Consider the following 7,081-nt stretch of genomic DNA (forward strand, 5'->3'; position numbering starts at 1 on the left):
CTAGACAAAGTGTTTTTTTACTGTGATAAGACTGAATGGAATGATGATGATCTCGAAGACTTTAAAAACCAATTGAACCTTTTCAAAAAGGCGATGACAGAAGCTTGGGTGATCAACACTTTACTCACTATATGGTAAGAAGTTTGTATATGTTTGTTTCTTCCTTGTTGAACTCATATAATGTTAATAACTTTCTTTATTTGTTGACTATGTAGCATATTCTATACAACCATGCTCCATACTTTATTAAACAATATGGATCTCTATCTATCTGGTCAACCCAAGGTATGGAAAAATCACATTATCAAGCAAGAACAAAATATTTCAGACATACAAGACATGGAGGTGGAAGACACAAAGCCAACAGTTTATTAGAGGTCTTTCAATGGTTCTATCGACAAATTTGACATAAATTCAAGCTTAAAGATACAACCACATCAAACAATACATCATCTTTAGCAAGGACTATACAAATTGTTACCCAAAGAAGAAAAGATAGATATTTAAATTCTTGCGCAAAGCAAAGATTTACAGAATGGTTACAAACCAAACAAAGAGTTGGGAAAAGATGGGTTTCAAGAAACCCTTAATCTTTGGCATCTTCTAGTCTGATTGTGTTGCAGAAGAGTCCTTAGTTTCAGGCACCTCAACAGGGCCTTCAGAGGAGTCCTTGGTTTCAGGTAGCTCGACAGGGCCTCTAGAGGAATCTTTTGTTTCATCCCACTCAATAAGACCTCTGTATTTCAAAAACTCTTGTTTTCGATAGCCTGGAAGAAGCTTCAAATTCTTACTATCTCTTACATAAGAGAGCAAATAGGAGCCAAGAACTCCAAAATATCCAGCTCTAGATCCACTGTATCCAAGCATGAAGCCAAAAACTCTTATGGCTTCTTCCTTCTCCACCAAAATGATCTTGTCCAAACCTCTGCTGAAAACTTGAGATCCAATTACCTTTGAGATAGCTCTCAAAGCCATCATTGGTAGACTTGGAGAGCTTGACAATATACTATGATATATTACAATTGTTTGATTGTTTAAGTTTCCAATATAATGGCCAAGGCTTTGATTTTTTCCAAGCTTCATTGGCCTAGAGCCCTTGGCCCTTCCAAGAAACTTGTCCAGATCTTCAATCTCAATCTATAGAACAAACCACAACAGTACAAGATATAAGATATTTATCTATAATGCATAATAAAGTCTAACATGAACTCAATGGGTAACTTCGAATTATATTTCATACCTTAGGGTGTTCGTCTTCTTCAAGAAGACTATCATCATAAAGATTTATTGAACTCTTGGGCTTCTCATCTGATGGAGACTTCAATCTCTCTTCATACCCTACATCATCAATATGAAGTTTCTTCTGGACCTGCAAGAACTCTTCTTCTGTAGGTAGCCCCCCCTTTTCGTATTCTATGATCTGATTAATACATGTATGTAAGGCTATAGAGCTATCTTGGAAATTCTCTCCCTAAACATCAAGACTTGCTAGTGGTTCTTGTTCATAACCTATAAAATTCATGTCATTTTTGCCCCAACCTGCAAGGATTGCTAAGCAATAATCTTCTCTAAGATCAAAAAGATGTTGAATATCATTTAGCAATACATATCTCTTCTTGTTGATAAGATAAGTGGGAAATGTTGGAACATAGGCAAGAGGACCTTCTTCATCAACCTGTGCACTTGGCTCGATCTCCTTTTCTTCCACCATTGTGATATTGTCACTCTTGAATAAACCTACATCAAAACCTTGGACAAGTTGATTCTCAACATCTTCTTGGAACATCTCCTCCTTCTCTTCGACCTCCTTATCCATACTTGCAATATCCTCTAGCTTTCTCTGTTGGTCTATATCTGGAGAAGAATTTTCCATGTACTGAAGATACACAATAAATCCAGCGTCCTTGTGGATCAGAAGGCATTGTGTTGGTACCTGTGGAAAGGGCAACATGTTTCTTTCTTTCTGAATTCCTCTTCAATGAGGTTGAACCTGCCTAGCAAAGTTGACCTGGATGTATTGGTGGCTCCCATGACATCACTATAATGAACAAATCCATTGACTTCCAAACCTTGCACACGTCTATCATAAAAACATCTATACTCCTTAAGTTTATCTTCAAGATCCTCCAATAACTCCTTCAAATCAAAAGGAACATTGAAAATTTCCTTGATATAGCCAAACTTGGAAGAATTTCCAGTGGTGTGTAAGAAATCAAAGAGCCTATCATCAGATGTCTCAATTGTCTCCTCCTCATCCATTCCTTCCAGAGATAGCTTCCTCTTTGTCATCTTGACCAGGAAAATATTTATCCCTGAAAAAAAAGCAGAATAGAATCAATATCCAATAAAACAAGATGGAACCATGGAAAGAGGCCCCAAAATTGATTTTCCAACAAAAAAAATCAAAAAAGGAGAAATTTTTTAAGTTGACCGGTGAAACACGAAAATTCAAGTGTCCAAGGCAAATGCCTGTGAAGAAATTGCGTTTCACCGGACACTACCTTGAAGACAAAAATTATTCCAATATCTTGCAGGTGAAATGCGATACTTAGCAAAATATCACTAACAGGGACATTGTTTCGCGTTTCACTGGTCAAAAGATGCAAATCAAGGAGAGAAACATGAACTATAAATTAATTCTATGGAAACACAGAAATTGATGATAAAATCATTTTTGGAAAAGCTATGCTGCTTTCAAAAGATACAAAGCACATAACATCTGTAATTATTCAAGTGTTATAAAAAATTCTTTCTATATTAATCAAATTTATTTTATTAAAATACTTGTAATAAAAAAAATTTGTTACCTATCAAAGATTGTTGAACTGCTCTCCACACAGGAAGCAAGGACCTTGAAGGGAAGTCGAGACGAAATTTCAGCAGAAAAGAAGACAATGTCGGAGAAATGGCTTTGAAATGCTTTTATATTGACCGTTAAGCATGTGGTGATAGTTCCAACGAAAAAGTTTGTGTAATAATGGAAAAATACATGTACACGTGTCTCACTTAACACACCGTATCAAACTCCTCAGAAGACGTGCGCACTCTCTTTTTCCAAAAATATGTCACACGTATGTTACATAACCCTTTTCCAAGTTAAAAAAAAAATCCGGTAAGCGAGAGTACATCACACGTGTGTTATTAACACTTTGCCAAGAACGTTGAGTCCATGCAAATTCACCGCCTTCGCCTTTCATCGCATTTCATTGCTACTCCACCTTTACCTTTGGTGTTCCTTCCAATCTCCAAGCATTTCACTGCTTCCCCAACAAAGGAAACCTTCGAGCATATTGTCGTCTTTAGGCTGAGATTGTGAAGAACAAGCTAAAAAGAAGGTATGGTTTCTGCATCTTGCTTTTCAATAACAGGCTCCATTCAATGCATTCTTTTGATACTTTTCCTTAATCCTTTATGTTATTATGAGCTTATGACCACTACAAAAGAATTTTTTCCACAGTGGGAGCATTCCTTAATGTTGTGGAGATTTAAGAAAATCTTCAAACTTCTTCCCTAATTCTGTGGATATTTTATGTAATCTTAAAAGCTTTCCTTAGATCAAAGCTCTTTTTTCTTGGTTTTGTCGATTTTTATGCTATTCATGAGTTGTCCGGTGAAACGCGAAAATAAGGTGCTTCAAGCAGGTCTCCTGGCTTAAATTCGCGTTTCACTGGATAGAATGGACAACAAGTCCGGTGATTTACGAAAAGAAGTAGCTGCAAGGAGGCGCCTTGCTTGACACTCGCGTTTCACTAGACACCTTGAGAAAAATTCAGTTGAAACGCGAAAACGCCATGCAGCATGGATACCTCTTGTCTGGGACTCACATTTCGCTGGACATGCTGGAGAAGAAGTAACATGTCTTTTTTTGGCAGATGGCTAGGACTAAGACAACAACAAGAAAAGAGAAGATTGATCCTAAGGATTTAGCATCAAAGATTCATCAGTCTTCAAAGCCTCAGAAGCTCTCTAGAAAGTCAAAGCCAAGGAGAAAGTTTTCTCAAAATGTTAGGTGCCTAAGGGAGATTAGGAAGGCAATAAATGCTCTTGACAATGCAATTCCAAAGTTGTCTTTTCAGAGGCTTGTCAGGGAAATTTGTGACAGATATAGTTTGGATAGTTTCAGATGGACAAGAACAGCTCTTAATTGTATACAAGAAGCCACAGATGATTTTTTAGTTGAGTTTTTTCAAGATGCCTACATTTGTGCTGCTCATGCTCATAGGCTCACACTCATGGACAAGGACATGGTAATTCTTAGGAGGCTAAGATATAGATTTTCAAAGGTCCTTGAGCCAATTCCCCTCACTGATATGAAGACATTTAATATCCTTAATGTGCCCCCAGCTAGGAGAAAGAAAGATGATTCTGGTCTCAGGGTTGAGGATGTCACCCATGAGAAGGATACAAGGCAACATGAAAAAGAGAAGAAAGCTAAAGAGCAACAAGCAAATAAATGGAGAGAGTATAGGAGGCAAAGGGTTGAAGAAAGGGAAACAGAGCAACTAGAGTCCTTTGAAAATGAGCTAGCCACCCTTCTTGAAGCAGCTAATCCAAAAGGATTCAATGTGTTTTGTTTCTTACCTGGTGACTTAGGCAAAAGAACTGAGGTTATCCCCTTTGATGCTGCATGTGTTCAGATTCTTAAGGATAAAAGAAGAGAAGTAAATGACAGTATTATTCTTGTTGGCCTAAGGTATGTCTATCCATAATTACTTATACTTTTTGATTTTTTTTAACAATAAGATTTTTCTTGTTTATACTCACTATTTCTATGCCTTTTCTAGGTGTATAATGCATGAGTTTCCTTTGGATATACAACAAAAAATTGAGGTTCTTGATCCATCTATCTCATTCTTTATGAGGAATGAGCTTGATACAAGTTTTATTGAGCACTGGCTCAATTTGATTAACTTTGATACTTTGGAGCTCCTTATAATTCCATATAATGAAAAGTAAGTGATTCAATATTCTATTAGAGTTTTTGAGATTTTATCCTACTAATTTGTTGAGATATGATCGCTTTTAGTTCTCATTGGAGCTTGATTGCAATAGACCTTGTGGATAAGCAATGCTTTTTAATCAACTCTATGAAAGGAAGCCATGGAAATGCTAAATTGTAAGTTACATTATCCAAGGGCTCCTTGATATTTCAATTCTTTTTTTTGTAAGTACTCTAAATTTCAACATATTTTATATACAGAGGTGCCAAAAGATTAATTGAAGAGCTAGAGAAAAGACCCCCTATGCCGTCTGATTTGCTTGCAACAATGCAATATAGACAAGTTGCGGTAAGTTATTCATTAAAATAATTGAAACATGAGTTTATTCTATGAACTACCATTCGTCCTCTTTATAGTTTTACTTTGTGTTGGTGGTTGCAGTGTCCCCATCAGGATGATAGCCATTCTTGTGGCTGGAGGGTGATTGCAAATGCTAGAAGAATGGTTAACTTTGTTTATCTTAATGATGATAAACATGTAAAGGTAATATGAAAGATGCTAAACTTTAAGATAGATATTAATTGCAAATAGTCCATTGATGATAAAAATATAGTCTATTGTAAGAACAATAATGAACTAAAACTCTTTTTTCTATAAATGTGTGACAGTTTTCGAAGGATTGCTATACATATGAGCATGTTTGGTACATCAGAGCAAAGCTCTTGAAGTATATAATGGTCAATTATATACAACCAACAACAGAGATTGGTGGGGATTTGCACCATGAAGAAGATGTGGTGCCTATAACCACGGAAGGCAAATCCACAGCTTCAACACCTTCTATACCCAAGACATCAAAGAAAGGCAAAAGGACTCCTAGAAAGGATAGTTCTCCAAAAAAAAAAAATAGCTTTGCCATATCGCCTTGTAAGCCTTCATATATAGAAATTTTCCCTTCAACCCTTGTATATCTCATAGAGATGGCAGATAGACATCTGCTACAAAATTTGTACATATATTTTATATTGATAGTAAAGATATCTTTTCTTGAATGTCATTGCAGTGTATATTATTTTCTCTCCTTTTCGATATCTGCAAAAAATAAATTACAAATGTTAGCTAGTTAGAAAGTGAGATCTTGATATACATCTAAGTAGATATAATATGATGTGAAAACTTACTCGTTTCTTGTCAAGTTGGAATACAAAGGAGCATGGTAGTTCAATGTCTTCATTTTGTAAATCCATCCTCACTTGATGTAGCATACATGATTTTCTGATCTTTAAGATTGCAATAATATCCTCGTTGAACCAAATATCAAGATCCACTATAGGATCCTTGCTTAAATCATTAAGATTTTGGTCTAAAGCAACTAGACTACTACCAACAAAATGCCATCGACTATAGTAAAAGCTAAGGATAAAATTTTGAGTAGCAATCATATATTTACAAGCTATAGAGTCTTGATCTATCTTACATATAATTTTTCCTTCTGTCCTTGTATCCCATCCTTCATCAACAAATTGTATGATATGATCATATGTTAGTCTCTTTACTGAAAGCATGGTTTTTGCTATTCTTATCTCCATATTAGAGAAGAAATCAATAAATATATTAATAGGCATAAATAAAGTAACTTTGCTTAGCCTACTTGAGATATTAGATTTTAGTGCTTTCTGGATCTCAGAAAATATCTTACATCTATAGCCCTCACTAGTAGCTAGACTTGGCAAAGGCCACTCAAAGTTTGAAAAATCTGGCAAAGGAAGGAGTTTTATTGATCCCCATTGGCAACGCCGCATAGGAATAACATAAGAATGGTCATAAAAGAATATTCCATTCTCTGCAAGCTCTGTCTTCTTTCTGCCTCTATACATTTCTTCTCCAATTGAACCATGTATAACATCAATAACATCAATAATAGATTCCACTGGTTGCCATTCCTCAAGATTAGAGGGATAGACATCTACAAGATAAACAAATATTATAATGGAAAAACCTAAACCATGTTTAAGAAAGGAAAAACTTTAAGAATCAAATTCTTACAATTTGGTCTATGCATTGGAAGCTTTGAAGATCCAGGTTTCAAACACAGCTCTCTATGCATGAACACATGTTGCACTAGTACCTCTTTGATGCTA

Source organism: Lygodium microphyllum, chromosome 1 (assembly GCF_053477565.2).
Source record: "Lygodium microphyllum isolate KBCC chromosome 1, Lygodium_microphyllum_v1.1.10, whole genome shotgun sequence".
Lineage (NCBI taxonomy): Eukaryota > Viridiplantae > Streptophyta > Polypodiopsida > Schizaeales > Lygodiaceae > Lygodium > Lygodium microphyllum.